The sequence below is a fragment of the Pinus tabuliformis genome, chromosome 7 (assembly GCF_031772625.1).
Source record: "Pinus tabuliformis cultivar Carrire ecotype Pingquan chromosome 7, CPIR1, whole genome shotgun sequence".
Classification (NCBI taxonomy): Eukaryota; Viridiplantae; Streptophyta; class Pinopsida; order Pinales; family Pinaceae; genus Pinus; species Pinus tabuliformis.
This window is the reverse complement of record NC_142293.1, coordinates 187,991,372-188,015,156: the sequence shown is the minus strand read 5'-3', so window position 1 is coordinate 188,015,156 and position 23,785 is coordinate 187,991,372. Positions and strand designations below refer to the sequence as shown.

The window sequence follows — 23,785 nt, the reverse complement described above, 5'->3', positions numbered from 1 at the left end:
CGCAGGTTCTCTCAACCTTACCTGCGGGTACGCACCCAATGTTCACAAAAGCTGCGTACTTGCACGCTCTGTATGTAAAGGGGCAGGTGCGTCCCCCTGTAAAGGTCAAAATGCGCAAGTTTCATCTTTAAAAAGTTACTTGTGGTCATTTCTAGAGCATTCTAGAAGGTTGTTCGACGTGTAATGAGTGCCTCCAGATGGTTCATGTATCCCTACCAAAGAGGAACTTATCCCATCAAGAGAGGAGCTATCCCATCCAAAGAGGGGATTATCCCATTGATGGTGGACCTGATTAACTTCCTCTTGAGCACTATAAATACAGGCATTGGGCCAGAAGGAGGGGAGGTTGAAAGCTAAACATTTCTAAGGGTAGATGCTGCAGGAATTAGGACTCCCATTTAGAAGCTTGTGAGGAGAGATTGTCATCTTTGCTTGTTCTATTTGGAAGTGGGTGAGCTTTGTCAAAGTAAAGGAGAACTCTTGATGGACCCTGAGAGGGACTTGCACAACACCAAGGCTCAGGTTGTAATTGTTCCTTTTGTTTCCTATTAATGCAAATGAGTCCATTCTTCTCAATAACTTGTTATTTATGAGTTGTTTCATGTACTCCTTGGTCTACGTGTTAAATATGTTTTATTCTATGAGATTATCAAGTGCTATTTAATCGTTTGATTGTTAGTGGATGCAGGTTTCAAAGTGAAGGAGGAGCTCATCCGGATCAGCGAGGCTGGACTGCTACAACAGCATTGGACTACAGGTAGGATCTAAACACTTGATTTCTTATATAGTAAATGCATGTTTAGAGAAGGATTGCTCTTATTTGTCTTGTTTGTCACTAGAGAGTCTTAGGCTCCTAGGGAGGTTGATTTGTGTCCGCACTATCGACTCTTTCCGCCTGACAAATTGGCGACTCCGCTGGGGAATCCATTGATGTGAAAGTCTTTTCCTTTGTATGCAACTTTGATCTGAGAAAAGTCATTTATTTTCTGGTTTTTGGCTCTGTGACTTTGTATTTGGGTGGGTTAGCTTAGGGTTAGATTGAATTTAGTTTTTCTTGGTTTTTTCAGTAGGACGCACCCTCTGAGTATTGCACAGTGCGTACCTGTACGCACTGTTTCTGTGTGCACAGAGCGGGCCCGCACCTGGCTTAACAGGTTGCCTGCGTCCCCTGCTAAAAATTAAGAAATTTCCATCTTTTGCATTTTTCCTCTTAGATTTTGCTTTTTCTTAGATTTTACTGCCCAGATCCATTAGTCTCTTGTCAAAGATCTTCACCTGAACTTGTTTCGATAGCATTGAGTGTTTTAGTGGATTTCATAGAAGTTTAAGCCCTAGGGTTTGATTTTTGGGTAGGTCCTGTAGTGACTTTGGCGGTAGAAGTTGTCAAGCCTTAGATCCCTCTGGTTTTGTCAGCCTTCTTAGAAGTCGGACCTATCATAAAGTCTACCTGTGAGAGCAGCTTACCTTTGAGTGGTCTCTTTGGCAAATTTCGAAGTGCTTGTTGATTGAGTATTGAATTCCATTTTACAAAAAGAACAAAAAGATTCGAGTTTTGTTTTGACTGGTCTTTTGATTCTGCATTAGCTGGTCCTTGACTTGATTGTGGTCAAGTAAAACAACCTAGAATCATCCTTGTAGGCTTTTGTCTCGTTAGGTTTGCTTAGAGTAAATTTCTTTTTGATTTGCTTGTGAGTCAAGTTTTCATAGATTTTATAGCTTTTGAGATTGATTTTTGTTAAAATAGATTTATATGCTTTATTAAATAAGAGAAAATACAAAAACATCTCCTTTGAACAGTTTTGTTTCAAGTAGCTTTGAGGGATTTTGAAAGAAAAAGAATTTTTCGTGCACGTAAGGAGTGGTCATGTTTGTATGCTTGGAAAGATAAAGAGAATTGTTTCTTTGATTGTCTTTACTAAGAAAGTTGTTTTCTATAAAAATTTGCATTTTCCAACTCTCTTAGTTAGGAATTTCATTGAAAGAGAAAAGTAGCGTAAATCATCTTAGGTGCATCTTTGTAGTGGTTTGAGTCGAGTCTACACACCATTGGTTTCATTTCCGCTACCTTTTGTCTTTAAGGAAACCATAAAATTAACGCTTAAAGTAAAATCAACGTAGTAACTTTTATTTACTAGGGCTCTGAAACACCAATTTAGATCAGGCTAGTGTCTTGGAGTAGGAGAGTAATTAACTCTCCAAGACAACAAAACCAAACAAGTAGCTTATCTTGTGATAGAATAAATCCAATTGTCTCATTTGTACTCTGGGAAAGCTCCTCTTAAAGGAGAAGCACGAGCTCGTGTCCGAACCAGTGAGGGGATCAATCCTCCCTCGTTGGGAACGACGCCAGACACGCACGTATTACAAACGGTAAACCTCGGATTAACCATTGTCGAGGAGCCAGGGGTCACTTGACGGTAAACCTTGGATTATTGTCAAGGAACCGGCAAGGGGATTGAGCTTGATACTCTGCCCTTGCATGCTGTCGGAGTGTAGACTGTTCCCCCAGGTGCATTTGTTGTGGTTGGTAACCTTAGTGACCATTATCTTTAGGATTCTACCGAGGTGACGGTGGAGGGAAGATCCCACTGTACCTGGAGCAGACGTCGGCTAGACTCACTTGGATTTTCCGGGGGGTTCACTTCACTCGAGATGGTTAAAGTGAAGGAACTTGTGTCGGTCTATTCATTAAGCAGGTTGCCGGGGTGACTATTCCACCCGCCACTTCTGTACTGAATCCAGCGATGTTGGGTTTCATCTCCAACTAGCGTTTTCGGTCTGGAAGGCTACTGTTTGTGCTTGGTTTGACGCCCTAGATTCTTTAGGCGTGTGATTCAAATTTGTTTGGTTCTTTAGAGACTTTAGGTGGTTTTGATTTGAGATTTTACTTTGTTTTCGTGTGTAGTAGTTAAAAGTTTTTAGCTGTGGCGGAATTACCGAGACAGTCCCGTAGACTTCGGGGCAAGTCACCTGAGATTGTTACCAGAACTGATTTGTTGAGGAAACTCCGTAGATCACGGGGTGGATCTCCTGAAGACGTCCCGGGTCAGTACGAAGGATTGAAAGTCCTTGTAACTCCTCCTAGTGGCAGTAAAGTAGGTTCACCTGAAGAAGGAGAATCTTCCTTGGTAGTCCATCCAGATTACCAAAATCTAGAGACAGGTTATAATCCCGAAGCTGTTACAGTTTCCGAGCTTGCTGGTAGTTTTTCATATACTAGTGATTTAGGTGAGGAACCTGAAATATCTGAGCCTGTTACTCCAACTTCTAGTGTTCCAGATTCACCAAGAGTAGAACGAGTTATCACCGAAAATCTTCCCACTGGTTTGATTGCTATTGAAGAACTTGCTCCAGAGGAAGAAATAGGTGTCTCTAACCTTGAAGATCAACTTACTATTGAGCTCAGGGAGCGTGAATCTATCTTTTACAGTCCTCCTAGAAGTACTACTTGGTACCTTTCGTTAACCAATTATTTAGACAACTCAGGGATAGGTTTTTCTCCACCTCGTACTCCTTTTCCGCCAGGAGGTATTTATACTCCTGTAAATATGTCTGGTCGGTCGTCCGTGTTTACTCAAACTCCTGAATCTTTCTTACATGGCGGTCCTTTTGTTCCCACCGGGTATCAGTCACTTTCTAGAATCTTTGCGGGGGCATCTCCTCAACCCGTTGATCATGGGTTATTAGCTGGAAATAATGGTAATAGACCGTTGGGTGTAGGGGACATTTACATGATGTCAAGATCAGTTCCCGTTTCTCAACCTCAAGGTGGCCAATTACCGCCTGGGGGGCAGCCTCAATTAACGCCTGGGGGGCAACCTCAAGGTACACAAATTGTGTCTGGGGGGCAGCCTCAAGGTCAGTATGTGCCTATGGTGCAATACATGCCTCAGGGTCAACCTCAGCCTCAATATGTACCCCAAGGTCAACCTCAGTATCAATATTTACCTCAAGGGTATCAACCTCAAGGTCAAGGTCAACCCCAATATCAGTATTTACCTCAAGGTTATCAACCTCAAGGTCAATACTCGAGTCAAGGTTATCAACCACCTCAAGATCAGTCATATGTTCAAGGTATGGGAACTGTACCTTTCAGTTATCAATCCTATCCTCAATCCGGTTATGGGCCTCAGTATTCTCAACCTGTTACGGGTCAATACCCCAGAATGTTAGTGTGGGATCCATCACAGGGTCAACAGGTGTTGCAGCCAAGTATACAGTTGGTACCTCAAGCTGGACAACCCGTAGTTTCTGGTTCACCCCAGCAACCGCAACCTGTCCAGTCAAATGTTCAAACTTCTGTAACTTCGGTAGTTACTCAGCCGCCAATTGCACCTAGTACTCCATCTCAAACGGCTGCTGCAACTACCGCTACATCTACCGCACTTACTTCTGGAGTATCGACAGCTCCGGTTTCTACTGTCTCTGCAACCACTCCTCAGGCATCTTTACCGTTGTCTGGATCTACGATTCAAACCACGGTCCAGATGCCTATAGGTCAGCCTGGTATAAGTACGGTTGTCACTACTCAACCTCAATTTGTTCAACAACCGTACCAGGGACAGTACCAACAAGGGCAAGCTGTCCAACAGCTGGTTTAACAGTATCAACCGTATCTTGGGTACACTTATCAACAACCTCAACAACCCCAGTACGGTCCGGTTAATCCTGGTTTTCCAGGAGGATATAATATCCCTAATGCGATTCCTGTTCCTAGTTATCCTGGATATCCTCCTCCTGGGACTGGTCTTGTGACCCAGAGTTTTAGAGATCCTAACCGACAATTACCGTTTATCGCAACTTTGGATTTACCAGACTTGACGCGCCTAACGAATGATCCAATTCAATATCTTCAGTTCTGGCCGCCAATGCCAAATAAGTTGCCCAGTGATATACCCAAGTTCGAAGGTAAGCCTGGAGAGGATCCGTCGAATCATGTGATGACTTACCACCTCTGGTGTGCTTCAAATTCTATCTCGGATGATTCGATCCGCTTACGTCTTTTCCAGCGTACACTCATTGGTCTCGCGGCCAAGTGGTACATTGAGTTACCACGGGCCTCTTTTTACAATTTTAGCCAGTTAGCTACCTCGTTCTTAACTCACTTTCAGTTGTCGGTCAGATACGATAACGGCACGGAGTTATTAACTTCACTAAAACAATCGACGTCCACGTATATTTCTGATCACATTCATGAGTGGAGACGTCGAAGAAGGTTAGTGAAAGTTTTTATTCTGGACCAAATCTTAGCTGAATGGTTTGTTAAATCATTATTACCGAAGATTACTGAAGATGTAGCTAAGGCCGGAGTAGTTACTGAGGAGCAAGTCATTGCTCAAGCGCAGTACCTTGACTTAGTTTATACTCAGTCGGGTACGTTACACGAGAAGATCCCAGATCTTCCAAAATCGAATCAAATCGCTGCTGCTCCTTCGGGATCTCATGCCGCTGATGGTATGATTGGTACGGTGAACACAAAGAGCAAGAAGAAGTCTTCCAAGAGTTCTACTACTCCTATAATCACCTTGCCTGATTCCCCGACAGGAGAGTCTTCTCCTGAACTTTCCGCCGATATTCACGCTGTAGAGTCATCTACGGCCAAATCAAAAAACGGTGGAAAGAAGAAAGGAAAGAAGAAGGCTAAAGCAGACAAGGCTCCGAAGGAGAAAACAGAAAAGTCGGAAACCAATGACGAAAAGCGCAAACCTCGATATCCTTGTCTTATTTGTGAAGAGGATCATTTTACAAGAGATTGCCCTCATCGGGCCGAGGTTGTGAAAATAGTCAAAGGTTCTCCCACTCCTGCTGTGTTAAAGGATCCATTTCCAAAGCAGAAAAGTAAGATGATAGGTTCTTCCTCGACTGCCAGTGAAGAACCCATTTTGATGATGTCTCATGTGAGGATTGCGACTCGATCGCAAGATTATGGTAGTAAGAATCCTGTTGATGGTAAGGAAGCAGAATCTTCTCATTCTAATCCATCAACCTCAGCTCCTGGTTCCGATCCACTACAGATCGAAAAACCTAACCCGGACTTAGTAATTAAACCGCCCGCCAAGGGTGTACTTCGAAGGTCTGCTTTCAATCCACATGCGAGAGCGGCCCAGAATTACAACATTGTTGAGGACTTAGCTGTTTCACCCTCAGCAATGTCGGCTTTAGAAGTGCTGCAATCATGCCCAGCACAACGAAAATTACTTTTGTCGGCTATCGGAGCTGTTGATGTTCAGGACCCGAATCTGATAATCTTCGATCTAGAAAATAGTACACCGCGTCTACCCCATCAAATGGCTTTCCAAATTCCAGTGATAGTCAAAAACAGGCCTATTCATCGGACTGTGATTGATGAGGGAGCTTCTACGTGTATTATGTCGATTCAGTGTTGGAGATCGCTTGGTTCTCCTTCGCTGAACCAATCCCCGACCATCCTTAAGGCCTTTGATGGCCGTGGGTTCCGTCCGTTTGGTATTCTACAGGAATTGCCTATAGGGGTAGAAGGTAAAACCGTTAGTCTGGATGTGGAAGTGGTTGATGCCCCTCTAGACTACAACCTTCTTTTGGGTCGAAGTTGGTCATATGCTATGACAGCGGTCGTTTCATCGGTCTTCAGAGTAATAAAGTTTCCACATAACGGTAAGATCGTGACAATTGATCAGCTGACATACTTTTCATCCGACCCAGCCTCTTCAGAGAGTATCCAGCATGTCGGTAAGACGACAATCCCTTATAGGGACGTTGGCGTAGGTTTAGTTAAAGATTCCGGTTTACTGGGAACTTTTCCTTTCCCTCCAATCAACGCAGACCCTTCATTTGCATCAATTCATATGATTACATCAGACAACATTATTTATGATGATCCTTGGATTGTCCCATCTGAATCTGAGATAGACTCATTCGGTGATGCTATGCCTTTGAGTCCATATGAAATTGCTTATGAAGCCGTCATGTCTTTTACCGACTCGCGTTCAACCCAAATCGACCAAATGAATGTGGTCAGTGAAGAATCACTTTTCACATCAACCTTAGAACGGATAGCGTTTCCCGAAGTCGTGTCATCTGACGAGCAACTTCGCGAAATCCTAAGTGTAGACGATCTACCATGGGAAGATCTCCATCACAGATCTTCGTTTTTACCTAAGGATGATGCTTTTGAAAATGATTTTTCATCTATCTTTACCGCTGAATATGTCAAAGACGCTCAGAATCCAACGAAACATTCTGATTCAGAGTTGAATTTAGGGAATATTTCTCGCACTATTCCCATTGACATTTCAGTGAAGCCCGGAATTGAGGAAAACATTCATATAGGTGCCTCATGTACAGAAGATGAAATTCAAACTTACAAGGCCCTATTCCAAGAATTCCGCGATGTGTTTGCCTGGTCTTACGAGGAAATGCCAGGAATCGACCCTGCCATTGTTGTTCATGAAATAAAGACCTACCCGGACGCTAAACCCGTCCGGCAACGGTTGCGTCAGATTCACCCTCGGAAAGCGGCTGCGATTAAAGCAGAAGTCGAGAAGCTGTTGAAAGCAGGTTTCATTTATCCAATCCCGTTAACGGATTGGGTATCGAATATTGTTCCGGTTAACAAGAAACAAGGAACAATAAGAATCTGTATCGATTATAGGGATATAAATCGAGCTTGTCCAAAAGACAACTATCCAACGCCTTATATCGATCAAATATTGATGATTGTGCCGGAAGTGAAATGTTTTCCTTCATGGATGGTTTTTCGGGCTATAATCAAATCAATATTCTACCTGCCGATCAACCAAAAACGGCATTCATTTGTCCATGGGGGACATTTGCTTACTGCAAATTACCTTTTGGGCTTAAGAATGCCGGAGCCACTTTTCAACGGGCGATGTCTTACGCATTTCATGACATCAAGCACATTGTGCAACCGTACCTCGATGATTTGCCTGCTCATTCTTTACATCGAGCTGATCACCTTGTCCACTTACGAGCAATCTTTATGAGGTGTAGGCATTATCGAATTCGGTTGAATCCCCACAAGTGTGTTTTCTGTATAGAAGCGGGTCGATTGCTGGGATTTGTTGTTTCAAAAGCCGGCATTCGCGTCGATCCCTCGAAGGTCGAAGCTATCATCAAATTGCCTCCTCCTTCGAGTTTGCGCCAACTCCAAAGTTTGCAAGGGAAAGCAAACTTTTTACGCCGATTCATTCCAAACTACGCCGAGGTCACTAAGGGTTTTACACGGTTGTTGAAACAGAACGCTCAATTCTTTTGGGACGAGATTGCCCAACAATCTTTTGATGCACTTAAACACGCGTTGACCCATGCACCGTTGTTGCATCCTCCCAACTACAACCAGGACTACTTCTTATACCTCGCAGCTTCGCATTCCACTATTGGAATGGTGTTAGTCCAAGAAGATGAATTCGGAGCGGAACATGTGATATATTATCTTAGTAGGACATTAAACCCCACTGAGCTAAAATATTCGCATGTGGAGAAATTGGCCCTGGCAGCCGTTCAAGCTGTCCAGCGTTTTCGTCACTACATTCTTCTCCGTAAAACTACAGTTATTTCGGATTGCAACCCTATGATTTATATTTTGACAAAACAACTGCTAGGGGGCAAGTACTCTAAATGGATCGTTATCCTGCAAGAGTTCGACTTGGAGTTTGAGAAGTCCAAGTCTAAGAAATCCTTAGTTTTTGCGGAATTGATGTGTGATTTCCCGCGTGCTGACACAGAAACTGTGGCAGAGGAGTCCATTGCGGACGAATCTTTGTTTCTTATCAGTACTTTAGATCCGTGGTACGGGGATATAATCATCTATCTCCAAACCCAAACCTTTCGGCCTGAAGCTTCAAAGTCGGAACGTCGAAAAATTCGGTTTCAATCCCAGCAATACAAGATTATTGGAGATACACTTTATCGCCGGGGGGCAGACTTAGTTTTTCGACGTTGTTTAACTCACGAAGAGGCTGAGAGGGTTTTGAATGATTGTCACTCTGGAGCATGTGGCGGTCATATGTCTGGGTATGCCACAGCTCAGAAGGTGTTGCGCGCTGGCTATTTCTGGCCGTCCATGTTTAAAGATTGTATCATTGCAGTCCGGAAATGCCACAACTGTCAAGTGTTTGATCGCAAGATGCGCGCACCACCTGCTCCTCTCCATCCTATAATTGCCGTTGGTCCATTCGCCAAATGGGGTATCGATTTTATTACTTGTAACCCTCACTCGGCCGGGGGCATGCGTATATCATCCTCGCGGTTGATTATTTTACTAAATGGGCCGAGGCGATGCCTACATTCGACGCAAGCGGCAAAACAGCTGCAGTTTTCGTATTCAATCATATTATAACTAGGTTTGGTGTCCCACAAGCAATCATCACTGACCATGGGAGCCATTTTCGAAACATCATGATGACTGAGCTTACAAGCCAGCTTGGTTTGCGCCACGATAGCTCTACTCCTTATTATCCGCAAGCCAACGGTTTGGTTGAGTCTATCAACAAAGTTCTGGTTATCATGATCCGACGAACCATTGGTATTCATCGGTCGAATTGGCACAACATGTTATTTTCAGCGCTATGGGCATACCGAACCTCAGTGAAAACTTCAACAGGGTTCACTCCTTTCCAGCTAGTTTATGGCTTGGAAGCTGTGTTACCCATTGAATGCGAAATCCCATCACTTCAAATGGCTGTCGAATTACTCCCAGCTACTTCCGAAGAGGAGAAACGTTTATTATACTTAGCTCAATTAGATGAGACTCGACGTGACGCTGCATTGGCAATCGAGACTCACGCGAAGCGAATGAAAGCTCAGTATGATAGAAATGTGACCCCTCGAAGTTTTTCGGAGGGAGACCTAGTGCTATTATATGATCAAGCTAACGATAAGCTAGGTGCTGGAAAATTCGTTCCTATGTGGCATGGACCCTACATTGTAAAGCGAAAGCTAGCAAAAGGGGCCTATGAGCTGGTAGATTTTGATGGGGACTCTTTGGGTAAACCCAGAAATGGACTTTACCTAAGAGGTATTATGCTTAAATGATGGGTATGGAGAATTTTAGTTAGGTTAGGTTTTCTTTCTAGCTAGTATGTTTGTTAGTTTAGATAGTGTGCTTAGCTTAGAAAGTGTGTTTTTCGTCGTTATTCTGGCTTATCTTGGTTTTACTCTTGATATTGCAGATGTCGACGCCTCTCCAAACGTACATTGGATTTGCTGATGGTGCTTGTCGTAGTACACGGAATATCTCTTCCGCAGCTTGGGTTATCTATTCGCCCTCTGACGAGTTAGTTTCTATGCATGGGGTAAGCCTCGGTCAAACGACGAACAACATTGCAGAATACAGTGCAGTGGTTGAATTATTGTCTGAATCTATTTCATTTGGAATTCGACGTTTGATAGTGAGGTTAGATTCTGAACTCGTTGTATTACAGCTTAATAGAGTATATGCCATTAGAAATCCTGTGTTATTAAGGTTGTTTTTGAGAGTGCGTCTCTTGGAACGTGAATTTGATTACATTGAATATCAACATATTCCAAGGTCTTTAAATACATTAGCAGATGCAATTGCTTCTCGAATGTTGGACAGACATTTACGATAATCATGCAAGTAAATTTAAAAACATTTCATCACATATGTTAAACAAAATAAGCCGGTAATAATGATATATATATAGATAGGAGTGTGTCAAAAAATATACATCGTCTTCGATCATAGGTTGAAAAACACCTTATGATCGGCAAAAATGATAAGTACAAAAAACCAAAAATGTCATATGTGTCTACAAAAGTGACTAGCCAATCACTGGTGGTGCTCTCTATACGAGACCACTGCCCGCGCTACCCTACACAAGAACCTCCTAAAAGGTCCTGGGACTGCAACCACATAGCGCTGAAGTCGAATGGGAATATCATCTATGGTGGTCTCTGGTATATCCACCGTCAGACGCTCTAGATCCTGTTCCAGCTCGGCTAAGGTCTCTGCGGCCGCATCCTGTGGGGCTGGTGCTGGTACAGCTGGTACTCTCCTCTCAAAAGCCCGGAGGTTGGCTGGACGCCGTGGACCTACATCTGCATTTTGAAAATTTGTGCTGTCAGTTTTGAGGCGATATAAAAAAAAATAAAAAATAGATAAATTTAAAACTCGTGGAAAATGAAGTACCTCTGTCGTCCCATTGTTCTCCCTGTGGAAGAACCATGTCCGGATCACCTCGAAAATCTACTCCGGCATACGGAAAGTCCTGGATCGCAAAAACCTGGTCCTCTAACCAGTGAAAATAACCAGCAGGGAATCGAACAACTGCCGCGCCCTCGTCAGGATGCCGGGCCATCACCGTAACCCATCGTATCAGCTTTGGCTCCCGAGGACCCAAGATATCAACAGTGAGATGCTGAGGGATCAGCATCGGAACTCTCTCTAAGGCAAAGCTCACAACTAGAGGCCCATATCCAAAGGTCTTCAGTTGTCCGTTCTTTGCCCTAGTCAGTTGGCCCTTCATGTTGGCCGACACAGCATCGCACCAGTTGAAGATGGTGCCTCGAAAACAGTCAATCGCCATCCGCATTTGGGACCCGGTGGCAATATGTAAAGTGGCTGCGCCGCAAATTCTGGTAACCGTGAAAGCTATAACCATGAGTTCACGCCGAGAGATGTATTTGATTTCTATTCCTTTCGCATGGTTTTGATTGGGTATGCACCAATCTGCCCGGAGACTAGCAAGGGATTGGCCACCCGGCCTAGTCTCGGCTAGATTGAGTTGCTCGCCCCTATTTGGCAAGCCAGTGAGAAAGTATATGTCAGAGGGCTCTATCTCGAGCTGGTGCCCTCCGATGTAAAAGCATTGCTCATGAATATTCCATCTCTCAACCAGCCACTCCAAGAATCTCACCTGAGCCCTCATGCCAGGTATGGCCCAGTATTTATATAGTCCGCATGCTTTTAGGGCATCAATGGAAGGTTGGTGACCAATTGCGGCTAAATCAACGTCCTCGTGCTCTCTTTCTCTCCAATCCAACATGGTGAGTGCCCTACACACCAAAAAATAAAGGTTAGAATTAATTTGGGAAAATTTAAATGGTTATTTTTGGGGTTTGGGGTTTCAATTTTCGCCCTTCGCGGGGGACGCACCCCGCGTTTAGGACACAGAGCGCCGGTACGCAGCTGGCCTGAAGGTGGGCTACGTACCCCGACCTTTTTCCTGTGTAGGAAAAGGTCGGGGGACGCAGGTCACCCTTAGGGCACCTGCGTACCCCGCAGAGCGGTTTTTAAAACCTAAAACCCCCCAAAAACCAAAACTAAAACCTAAAACAAAATTTTAATCAGATGAAATTGAAGAGGAGGATGTTGTGAAATACCTGGAAGAGACGGCGTTCGATTCTGATGGTTGGATTCTCCGCAATGACCACGGGAAGTTTCTTGCCAAAAGCCCTTTTCCCAACCTCAACAGTAAAATGGTAAAAATGACATGGTAAAAAGTCTTTTTATAGGTTTTTTGGATGAATGAATGCTAGGTTTGTTTATTTTACACCATGGAAGGATATTTTTCAATGTATTTTTGCCTATCTTAAACAGGTATGAGTAATGTGTCGTTTTTGTGCAGGACAAAGAGATTTAGAGGGAAAATTGTCATTTTTCACGAACCAAAATATCAGAGTCATCTTTTAAGCCCTTTTCTGACTCCTAAAATATGAAAAGATTGCCGAGCGTTTCTTTTACACTCGTTAAAACGGAATTAAAAGATGGTCCCCTTATAGCCCTTTTCTGACCGTAAAAACAAGAAAAGATTGCCGGGTTTTTGTCGTTTCAAACTCGATACTGGAAATAAAACGACGTGTCCTTGATCGCTTTTTACTTTTCAGGTCAGAGACACTAATCATGAAATTACTCCTTGGTCGCAAGATCAAGCGGTTCTCCCAGGTATTATTTTATACTTTTTCAGGCTTGGGGGACACAAATTTACGAAAAAGTTCAACCTGGAGTCTTCTTAAGTTTTTCAGACTCTCTAAAATTGAAAAACGCCGAGTTTCTCCTATACTGGGCTCGTTAAAATTTCACAGTAAAGGACCTGTTCAATTACAAACAGGAACGAACCACTCCTTCCTAGGGTTCGAATCAAAGCTAGGTTGGACTCATCCGAAGGATGAGCTTATAATCAAGCATATGTTATCCTCCTCAAGCTTGTTAAAAATAAAGAGGTACTTGCCAGAAATGGTGGGGGAAAAGAGAGAGGAATGAGCCTATTTGTTATCTTTTGTCTCAGAAGAAACTTTATTACCACTCTTGGACACGATACTTTTCATTCACCTGGGTTGGGAAATCCTTTACCTCACAGTTGATCAAACCACTTTGAAAGCCTTCAGTCAGGTTTCGGGGATTAACTTTGGGTCGTTTATCACCAAACCATCTGTTGTGTCGTTATGTGTTCAAGAGGTCTGCAAGCAAAACTTTCATCTGCAAAATACTTGTCATCCATTTGACCATCCCTGAGTCAGTCCTTACAGCAACATTTCTTCAACTTGAACAAATGATTTCGTGTTGTGGGCCTGCCTGTAACGGGTCGCTTTCTATCGACATCAGCGCATTATCTAGAAAGATGACTTAGAAATCGTCAGTACCTTGAAGTCTGCATGCATCAATGGCAGGTTTCTCGCCTTTGACGTCAGTTTACATCATTGACTTTCGATCGAAGGATTCCGTGAAATGTTCGACATCAACTCATTCATTCACATCTCATGGATTGTACTGGGTACTTTGAGAACCATTGACATTACTGGTGGCCTCTCTCACACTTGTTAACAGTTTACATCATCGATTGGTAATCAAGTGGTTTCTACCATGTTCGACATCAACTCATTTATTCGCATGGCTAGAATCGTACCAATTCGGGAAGTAGAAATAAAGACCCTGGATCTAGTTTCCACCATCCAGGCTGCAAGGAGTTTTGTATTCATTATCTAAGTAGACTAATCATAAACAGATGGCTGCGCCCATACTATGTCTACAAAAGTCTATGATTATGATGTACTACAAGATCATTCCTGTATCAGAGTAGTTAGTCTGTTAGTTAAAGTTTTGATCTGAGTATGGGAATGCCTACCTCAGTGATGATATAATCTTAGACATGTATTTTGTGTTGAAAATTGCAGGTTCTGACCAGGCTCTCCATGAGATAATCCTTGAAATGATAAAGCGCTTCACCCTTCCTAGATTTACAAAACCCTAATCTACTACAGGCTTCGCACTTTAGGGGGCAATCTGTTACACTAAAAAATGTCACCATGGCTATGTACAGTTAGTATGGCTCTATCAACAGTCATGCCATCCTCCTGGGCAAGTCTTAAGCCTCTGTTCTCCATGTCAAACTCCAAAAAGAGAGAAAGTCTTTATAAATGTATTTATCTCTGGGTACGCAGGTTCTCTCAACCTTACCTGCGGGTACGCACCCAATGTTCACAAAAGCTGCGTACTTGTACGCTCTGTATGTAAAGGGGCAGGTGCGTCCCCCTGTAAAGGTCAAAATGCGCAAGTTTCATCTTTAAAAAGTTACTTGTGGTCATTTCTAGAGCATTCTAGAAGGTTGTTCGACGTGTATTGAGCGCCTCCAGATGGTTCATGTATCCCTACCAAAGAGGAACTTATCCCATCAAGAGAGGAGCTATCCCATCCAAAGAGGGGATTATCCCATTGATGGTGGACCTGATTAACTTCCTCTTGAGCACTATAAATACAGGCATTGGGCTAGAAGGAGGGGAGGTTGAAAGCTAAACATTTCTAAGGGTAGATGCTGCAGGAATTAGGACTCCCATTTAGAAGCTTGTGAGGAGAGATTGTCATCTTTGCTTGTTCTATTTGGAAGTGGGTGAGCTTTGTCAAAGTAAAGGAGAACTCTTGATGGACCCTGGGAGGGACTTGCACAACACCAAGGCTCAGGTTGTAATTGTTCCTTTTGTTTCCTATTAATGCAAATGAGTCCATTCTTCTCAATAACTTGTTATTTATGAGTTGTTTCATGTACTCCTTGGTCTACGTGTTAAATATGTTTTATTCTATGAGATTATCAAGTGCTATTTAATCGTTTGATTGTTAGTGGATGTAGGTTTCAAAGTGAAGGAGGAGCTCATCCGGATCAGCGAGGCTGGACTGCTACAACAGCGTTGGACTACAGGTAGGATCTAAACACTTGATTTCTTATATAGTAAATGCATGTTTAGAGAAGGATTGCTCTTATTTGTCTTGTTTGTCACTAGAGAGTCTTAGGCTCCTAGGGAGGTTGATTTGTGTCCGCACTATCGACTCTTTCCGCCTGACACTTCACTGGTTTACTATCCTACATATTAAACCTCTACAATATTGTCTCGACATACTTCCTATGGTTTAACCAGAGCTTCCTCTTTTCCCGATCTCTTTTAAATTCCATGCCCAAAATATTGTTTGTAGCACCAAGATATTTCATGTCGAATTTGGAGGACACTTGGGTCTTCAAATCCTGGATAATTTCTTTGTCATTTCCAACCAACAACATATCATCCACATACAAGACCAAATAAATAACATGGTCACCAATTAATTTAAGATATACACAATGATTTGCCTTGGTTCTCGTGAATCCAAGTCCCTGTATAAATGTATCAAATTTCTGACACCACATCCTTGGTGACTATTTTAACCCATATAGAGACTTCTTTAACTTGCATACCAATTCTTTCTTACCCTTCACCACAAAACCTTCAAGTTGCTTCATGTAGATCTCCTCTTCCAAATCCCCGTGAAGAGATGATTTCTTCACGTCCATCTGTTCTACCTCAAAATATAAAGTAGCAGTAACAGATAAAAGTAATCTAATAGAAGTTATCTTAGCAACAGGAGAAAAAATATCACCAAAATCAATTCCCGGCACCTGGGAATAACCTTTTGCTACCAACCAGCTTTGTATTTCTCCATCTTTCCTTCTACATTTGTCTTCTTCTTGAACACCCATTTGCTGTCAATGGGTTTCCTTCCAGCCAGAAACTCCACCAGATCCCAAGCCTCATTTTTGTGCAAAGATGTCATTTCATCAACCATGGCCTCTTTCCAGAGTTTGCCATCCTCTGAATCTACTTCACAGTTCTGGGATCAGCATTAGTAATAGATAAAGAAAAATTTGAATAGAAAGCAGAGGGACTATACCTTTCTGGCTGCCTTCTTTCTCGAACTGATCTTCTCACACCCGGAGTTTCTGGCTCTTCATCTTCTAATTCCTCCTCTGATGTAGAGTCTGATTCTTCCTCCTTAAGCTCAAACTCTATCTTCTTAGGTTCATTTGGTTGGAATTCATGTTTAATAACATCTTTCAACTCTCTGAACGCCACATCTCGGTTGTACACAACCTTCCTTGTTACTGGGTTCCAAAGCTTATAACCCTTTAAACCATCCTTATACCAAATAAAGATGCACTTTTCAGATTCACTATCCAACTTGGTTTTTTTCTCCTTTGGAACATGTACATATGCATCACATCCAAATACCTTCAGATGTGAAAGAGAGGGTTTTTTACCAGTCCATACCTCTTGTGAAGTCTTATCCTCCAACGCTGATGAAGGTGATTTGTTGACCAGGTAACGTGTTGTCTCCACTACGTCTGCCCAGAATTCTTGTCCTAACCCAACACCACTGAGCATGCTTCTTACCATTTCCATCAATGTCTTGTTCATTCTTTCTGCAACTCCATTTTTCTGAAGTGTGTATGGAGTAGTCTTTTTTCGTGCTATACCACACTTCTTACAGAATTCTTAAAATTCCTTACTACAAAACTCTCCACAGTTATCTGTCCTCAACACCTTTATCTTCTTCTGTGTCTGGTTTTCCACCAGAGCCTTAAATTCTTTAAACCTATCAAAGACTTCAAATTTCTTCTTAAGGAAATATATCCATGCATTCCTTGAGAAGTCATCTGTAAATGATACATAGTACATAGACTTACCCAGTGATGAGACCTTCACAGGTCCAAACACATCACTGTGCACAAGTTCTAATATTTGTTTTGCCCTCTTACCACCAGAGGGGAAACTCACACGATTCTGCTTCCCATATACACAATTTTCACAGAAATCAAAATCCAGAGAGTTATTACTCATATCTTCTACCATACCTTTACCATAAAATATTCGAAGGCCCTTCTCTCTAATATGTCCAAGCCTTTGATGCCACAACATGGTCTTCTCTTCAAAGACCACTAGATTTTCTACTGCACTTTCAGGAACCACAAAACTGTTTGCACCCGTCAATAACAGTCCTACCTTGCAGCTTCTACAGTGTTCCAATCCGAACTCCCTGCATCAATACCAGTGCTCCCTGAACCATCTTGCAGGTATCCTTCTCGAACATTGTTATTACACCTGCATCATCCAACTTGCTTACAGAAATAAGATTTCTGGGCAATGCAAGAATACGCAGAACACCCAAAAGTGTTCTAACCCTTCCACCTTGCAACTTCAACTTTACTTTTCCATGACCAACGATTCTAGCCTTCCTATCATCCCCCAAGAAGACATCACCAACATCATATTTCTCATACTCGTAGAACCACTCTCTATGGGGAGTGAAGTGAAAGGATGCACCTGAGTCAATCAACCATGCCTCATGATCTACATGTGTACTTGAAGAAGCCAAGTAAACATCCCCACCTTCATCTGAGGTGGTTTTCGCCTCTGTAGAAGGAGCATCATCAGATCCCTTTCCTTTGTGAGGAGCTTTAGATTTACAGTCCCTTCTGTATTTCCCTTCCTTTCCACATTTCTAGAACACAACATTTACAAGTTTTCCTGGAGATTTAGATCTCCCTCTAGATTTAGATCTCCCACTCAATGAATTATTTTTGTTTCTATTCTAGGATCATCCTCATACAGACAAGGCATCACCATTCTGGCTCTCCATATTTTTCTATCTCATCTCCTCCATCGGCAAGGACGAGACTATTTCATCAAACTGCAAGGCAGTTGCATTGCTACCTATTACAATAACCAGACTATCCCACGAATTTGGTAGAGAACACAACAAACTGATGCACTTATCTTCATCTAAAATTTTAATATCAACAGAGAATAACTGACTTACCACAGTATTAAATGCGTTCATATGCTCTGTCACTAAGTCTCCATCTTTCATCCTCGGGTTATACAGATTTTTCCGTGGGAATAGTTTATTCACCAAAGACTTATATTAGTACAAAGTCCCTAACTTGTCCCACAAAGGCTTAGTTGTAGCTTCCCCTAATACATTTAGCAATACTGAATCTGAGACACACAATTGTATTGTGCTCTTTGCTTTCTAATCCAACTTCTTCCATTCTTCATCGGACACTCTCATTGGTTTAGTACCTAGATCTATCGCGATCCACTGATCTTATTCCACCAACAGATCGTCCATCTTGAGTTTCCAAAACTCAAAACTCTCACCATTAAATTTCTCAATCTCTATCTTTCCACTGCTCGCCTTCTTCTTTCACCACCAGAATCGATCCCGCAGATCTCCCACTGAACATGGTCTACAATAGGCCCGAGTGCAACCCCTCAGCAACAAAGGCATCCCCTTGAAGGCAAAACAGATATGATACCAAATGTAGGTTTTAACCTCATACAAAAATTACCTGCATACGAATTCTAAAACACATAAAATAAACAATGCGAGAGCATAACACATAAAACACATATGCACAAAGATTTTTCCCTGGATCCCAAAACTGGGACTACTAGCTTTATTTTTCATTATGTTCATTTAAATGTTACAATACATATTTAGACATGCCAAAGCATCCAATACCATGGACCGAAAACCATTGCATCTAAAACCATGGACCGAAAACCATCGTGTCAAAACCAAGGACCGAAAACCATTGCGTCCAAAACCATGTGCGAAAACCATGCACAAAACGATAGGTAGGTCTGCCCCAGACCCCGTAGAGGGGCGCTACCTACCCCCCTCAAACCCCCTGTGACCTCGCTGCTGCGCAATCGACGCAACGAAGGGGGGGGCCCACCCCTCCTCTAACCCCCCAGTTAACTATGGGGGCTACTCATGGAAAGAATATAACACAACCCAACAAGTTTGTGCTCTAAGGGAAAAAACACTTCTCAACATCATGATTTAGAGAATTAAGGTTTTACGAAATGATGATACCGCCATTTCCATAAGACCCATAATATGCTGCAACAAAATACAATGATGCTCTAGCTTATAGTGGCACAATAATACCATAGACACTCTGCATACAAACAAATATCACAGGTGAGACTAGACACGTCCCTCAGCTCAACATGACATTGTTGTCCATAGAACCCACACACATCATTGTAATAAGAAGCAATGGTAGTCTTGATGCCACTTGGTCGAGATTTGAACCCGAGACTAATACCATTGGCAAAAAGCTTTAATAAGGCATACAATCACTTAGAGATATGACAACCTTGCCGCATCAATGACACGCATTTTTCTTTTTCTCCACTGCAATCAAGACAGTTCATGCAACAACAACAAAGCAACTTCTTCCTATCACAATATTTCTAACACATGGTCCCTTAGCACTGTGGGAAGTGGGAAGTCACCTGAAGGAAATCTAGACTCCAAACTCTACCTCATGCGGGCTTCAACACCATTCTTGATTGTCTGTTAGCTCACCATATGTTGTAACCCAATCACAAAAGTCCAATCTGCATCAACAAAGCCACCTTTGAACTAGCACTGTTGCCCTCACGCAGATCCACCATAGGCAGACCACGTCCGCCAATCGATCCCCACAGTTCACGTTGGGTTCACCATGATCCAGTTCTTCCCTCCACAGATCACGTAGCCTCGCAAGGAGGCCACCAGATAGGAAGGAGGAAACAACCAGCATGCACACTAGATCCGCAATACCGCATATCACCAGATCACTAGATCCGCCAATTTTAGGGCCAATTTTCAACTATGAGCATTGTCACTATAGACTCAGTGATTTCGCTGACGAGCATTGACTCTACAACACGACAACTCAACCTCAACCACCCGTGTGAAGTTAGCATGTCCAACAGTAGAACCACGATCCACGATCTGTCACCAATGGATACCACGATGTTGCTCCACGATACCACAGATTCAGTGCTAATCACAATCTGATCCGCTCACACAACTCATGTTGATTGAATCACCATGATCCACTACTCCAGGTCGCAACACAATGAATTTAATAAACTCCACAGTAACTTGAAAATACTGATGGACAAATAAACATTCACCAAACTCTTTAATCAACTCCACATTTTTTTCCCTTGGCCCAGGCCCAAATAGGCTCCGACACCAAGATAAAATTTGAGTACACACCATGTTGTCTATTCACATCAAATAAGGTTACATATAAATACATTTAGTGTTGTCTCACGATAAGTAGACTATCTTGGACAAAAAATCACCTGTTTGAGAGAATATCTCAACCACACACCAATCTAGGAACATCTAGATATAACAACCCTAAGGAATAGGAATAGACTCCTCAAGATAAAACATCACAACTAAGACAAGTAGGAATTACATTTTCCAACAATTTATGTGCTCAAAAAGAAGGGAAAGAGGCGTACCAAAATGAGTGTAGTTGGGTTGACTTAACAAGTCAATAAGATTGGAATTCTGACAGAGGTTAGGGAAATTAGAGCAGACGTGAGTAAGGGCTGCACAATCTAAAAGAAAGTGCTTTTCATCCTCCACACTCTTAGTATTGTAAAGATGACAAATTTTATTGTCCCAGGGAGTCTTGGGAGTAGACCACTGCCCAATTTCACTTTGAAGCTCATAAGAATTATTTCAAATCTTAGTGATGTTCATATTTTGCTTCGAGTTGGTCAAAACATAAAGATAATTTTGTTTCTCAAGGGTGGGGTTGATCACCTCGGTATAATATCTTAGCTTCCTTTTACCCTCAAACTACTTATTCTCCAATAGCTTATCCTTAAATATGGAGGTGATAGTATCTTTGACACTATCCTTGCTTCCCAAGATGATCTCCTCATTTATCCCCTAATCGTTGAGCCAAGTCTGGTCATCCTTATGCCACCCACGCTTGAGGTGAAGGTGGGGGTTTTGACTAAAGTTATAAGCAATTTTAGGAAGCCTCTCGGATTCCATGTTGTAAAGATTCTTCTTATACATTAGTTACTTAAACATAGTCCTTCTTTCAATAGGGGAGAGACCATCTTCTATCAAAAGGATAGGATAGGAGGTATTTCCCTTGATCTTGAGATTGTAGGTTATGAATTTTGCTTTTGAATCATCTCAATCTTTCTCCACAACTCTCTCGATATACTTCAAACCCAGACTTCACAACTGTATAGGACAATAGGGGTGATGAGGGTCTCAAAGAGGAACCTTTTTTTACTCCAAATACAAAGATCGACAACCTTACAATTGTTTTCAAGCTCATAATAAGCTTTCCAGCCTCCAATAATCATTTTCTCAATGTTGTAATTCCAGTTGAGCTGATAAGGAATGTCAATACCCAAATATTTACAAGAAGAGACATGATCCTATATATCAAGAATTTTATCCAACAAGATTCACCCCAATTTTATTATGTAGATTTTTAATTCGTAAATAGGCTTTGTTACAATACTATCTAGGTTGATACCACATATTATCAATACTACATGTCTAAAAATGTTCATTTCATTTAAAGTGGTTGAAGATAATCTGCTCTACCCTTCTTCCTTCACTTGGTTGAAGATAATATGCTCTGGCCGCCTTCACGTGGTGGAAAATAATCTGCTCTGGCCTTCATGGCCTTCATCATGTGGTTGAAAGCAACGTTGTATTTACACACAACAGTAATTAGAAAAAGAAAAGAAAAAACGTATAGAGCGCGCCTCATCGTCTGCTAATGGTATTCTTTAATGTTTCCGTTGTTATCTCTATGCATGGGTGCCACGACTTCAAGTTTTGAGCTACATTGGTTGAAAGCAGTATCACATAGAAGACACGTGTCGATCTTACTGGCTGCGCTCCCTCATTATATAAGGGACTCTGCTGCTCATTCTTCTCAACGCAAATTATCACATTACATTACTTGTATTAGTGTTGAAGAAATCGATCGATCTATTAACAAACATGGCGGAGCAGTGCAAGCAATATGGGTAGGAGAAGGCTGAACAAGCCCAGCAAACAACTCAAGTAATTTTTGTGTTTAGTGGTCATATTTCAACTCTTTTGATTATTATTTTATAAAGGACTGAAGTGTATCAATTAGTAATTTCACTGATATTGATGTTATTGCTGCTGGTGATGGTATTTTATATTCTGCATCATGAAGGGGATGAAGGATATGACTGAGGAGAAGGCTTCTCAGGGGACTGACGCGACAAAGGGAATGGGGCAGTCCATCATGGGAAAAGCCCAAGAGGGCAAAGATCAAACTGGCTCTTCCTTCCAACAGGTTGTTTTTTATTTTATGATGATTAAACAAGTAATTATTAATTGAATATGAAAATGTATTGGATTTAACTGAGTTTGGATGATGTTAATGCAGGCGGGGGACAAGACGAAGGGTACTACGCAGAGCTTCATGGACGCTGTAAAGAGCCCCTTCGGTGGTGAACAAAACAAATGATGACGACTGTGGTGCTATGCTCTGCTATGGCGTTATGTTGAGAAGGCAGATTGTAATAACTCTCCCATTTTTGTGGATAATAAATATTTGATGCACTATTTGGTAATAATTTACCAAACAAATGTATTGGAATCTGAGAATCTGGATATGAGATTCCGAATATTTGAGGCTCAAAAGTTTTTCAATTATGGAACGTCTCCCCTTTATTTTGCATTACAATTATGGAATGTCTCCCCTTTATTTTGCATTAAGGAGCTATATATTTAATATGGGAATTATGCAGATTTTGCTTTAATGTATTTGTGGTTTTGGTTTTTGCAGTGCTTTTCAATATTCAAAAATATTTTGATAAATATTTTCATACGGGAGTTAATTTTTTACCTTTTAGAAGTTATCTATTCAATATTTTCATATTGAAATTATTTTTCCACCATTCATAAATTATTAAAGTTATTTTTCTTTCTTTCTTTTAAAAATAAATTATTATATTATATATTAAAGCTATTTTCTATCTTTCATAACTTCATAAATAATATCATAAATACTTTCATAATTTCATAAATAATAAATTATTAAAACTATTTTTCTATCTTTCATAACTTACTCTAGGAAAGTACTTTCATAATTTCATAAATACTCTCATAAAGAAGTTATTTTTTACCTTCAGAATTAGTGGAGTTATTTTCTTACTTCGTAACTTAGTTTCATATAACTTATATCTTTCATAACTTAGTTTCATATAACTTATTGAAGTTATTTTTTTCGTAACTTAGTTTCATATAACTTATATCTTTCATAACTTAGTTTCATATAACTTATTGAAGTTACTTTTTTACCATTCATATATTTCATAACTTGGTTCATATAACTTACATAACCTAGTTTCATAACTTAGTTTCATATAACTTATATCTTTCATAACTTAATTTCATAACTTAGTTTCATATAACTTATATCTTTCATAACTTAATTTCATATAACTTATTGAAGTTATTTTTTTACCATTCATATATTTCATAACTTAGTTCATATAACTTACATAACCTAGTTTCATAACTTAGTTTCATATAACTTATATCTTTCATAACTTTCATAACTTAGTTTCATATAACTTATTGAAGTTAATTTTTTACCATTCATATATTTCATAGCTTAGTTCATATAACTTACATATCCTTATAGAAAGGTAT

The 23,785-nt window shown here is 41.2% G+C and overlaps 1 long non-coding RNA gene across 1 annotated transcript; it reads left to right on the top strand.

Moving 5' to 3' along the window:
- The first annotated feature begins 22,044 nt into the window (after positions 1–22,044).
- LOC149246488 (uncharacterized) lies at positions 22,045–22,401 on the top strand. Its single transcript, XR_016265563.1, has 2 exons — positions 22,045–22,159; positions 22,299–22,401. It is a non-coding gene; the product is annotated as an uncharacterized LOC149246488 (long non-coding RNA).
- Positions 22,402–23,785: the final 1,384 nt, after the last annotated feature.